Genomic DNA, 1,531 nt, shown 5'->3' on the forward strand with positions numbered 1-1,531 from the left:
CCGCTCTGATTGGTTTTCTCCTTCATGAGCAGGTTTACCTGAACCACGATGCAGGGCAGCGAGGGCATAGACTTACTGCTTTACGGCTGGAATTCATCTACATTAGATTTCTCTAAATAGAAATAAGGGCTTCTAGTTGACTAGGGTCCTGCCTAGGATCAAGGAGCATGCTCCCTGAGGATTTGGAAATGTTTTTTATCAGCAATGTCCTTCAGACTCACAGGGCTTGGTTCATGAATGAGGAAATAGACAGAAGAAGCCTTAATGCTATTTTAACGATTGATGATCAACATAATAGAAAAAAATCCCTTCTGTCTGCAAAAATAGGAGATTTGGAAGTAGAAAAGCCAGGCTGTTGTCCCTGCCCTACTACAGAGGGCAATGACTACAGGGGCAGCCTCACTCTCTGGTTTCCTATACACCCAGGGTTTTTCGTTTCTTTGTTTGTTTAGTATCTCTGGACAGGGTAGTTAGGTGGCCCACTGGACAGAGCACTGGACTTGGAGCCAGGCGGATCTGAGATCAATTCTGGCCAGAGATACTTATTACATATGTGAGCCTGGGCAAGTCACTTAACCCTTATTTCACTCAGTTCCTCATCTGTAAAATGAGAACACACTGGAGAAGAAAATAGCAGAGCACTCCAGTATATTCTCTAAGAAAACTCCAGGGTTAAAAATCGATGGTATCACATAAAGTCATACAGCACTGAGCAACTGAGCAACAAAAAGCCCTGGACAAAGGGGCAAATATTTACCTGAATGCCTGATTTTATACTGGTAAAGCCTCATGCAAACTTGATTTCTTTTCCCCAAATTTCATTCAAAACAAAGAGCATGCATTTTTGTATTTATCTCCCCAAACTTTTGGATAACTTTGGTTGGGCAACATTAAGTCTTTACCTAACTACAATGGAGGGTAACATCACCTCAGTGGTGTCACCACGGCTATGAAGTATTATGTTGCATCAGATGACTTTTGATATGATAGAGAGTTTAATAGATGATTTTGATTTGGGTGATTTAGTCAGAATCCGTAGTGACACTGAAGGAAATGACTACTGTCCTCATTTCTTAAATTTGGGGTTTTATTTAGCTCCATTGTGCCTGCTTACCCAGGAAGAAGTTGTAACATGGGCTAAAATTCAATAAAAAATAGTTTGAAATGGGTCCGAGGTTTGGACATGAAATGGCTGACTAAAAGTGTAACATCTGCTTGGGACACAAGACAGGGATGTGAACTGTATAATATTTTCCTTTCTGGTCTCAAAGGCTCTCCAAATCCAGGAAAAAAAAAAAAAACAAAGAACTGTGGAATATGGATGCGGATTGAACCATACTATTTCTTTTGTTTTGGGTGTTGTTGATTTTCTTTTTTGAGATTTTTCCTTTTTGCTCTGATTCTTCTCTTATAACATGACTAATGCAGAAATATGTTATTGTACATATATAACCTTTATCAGATTACCTGCTGTCTTGGGGAGGGGGGGAAGGGAGGAGAGGGAGGGAGTAAAATTTGAAATTAGAAATCT

The sequence above is a fragment of the Dromiciops gliroides genome, unplaced genomic scaffold (assembly GCF_019393635.1).
Source record: "Dromiciops gliroides isolate mDroGli1 unplaced genomic scaffold, mDroGli1.pri manual_scaffold_19811_ctg1, whole genome shotgun sequence".
Lineage (NCBI taxonomy): Eukaryota > Metazoa > Chordata > Mammalia > Microbiotheria > Microbiotheriidae > Dromiciops > Dromiciops gliroides.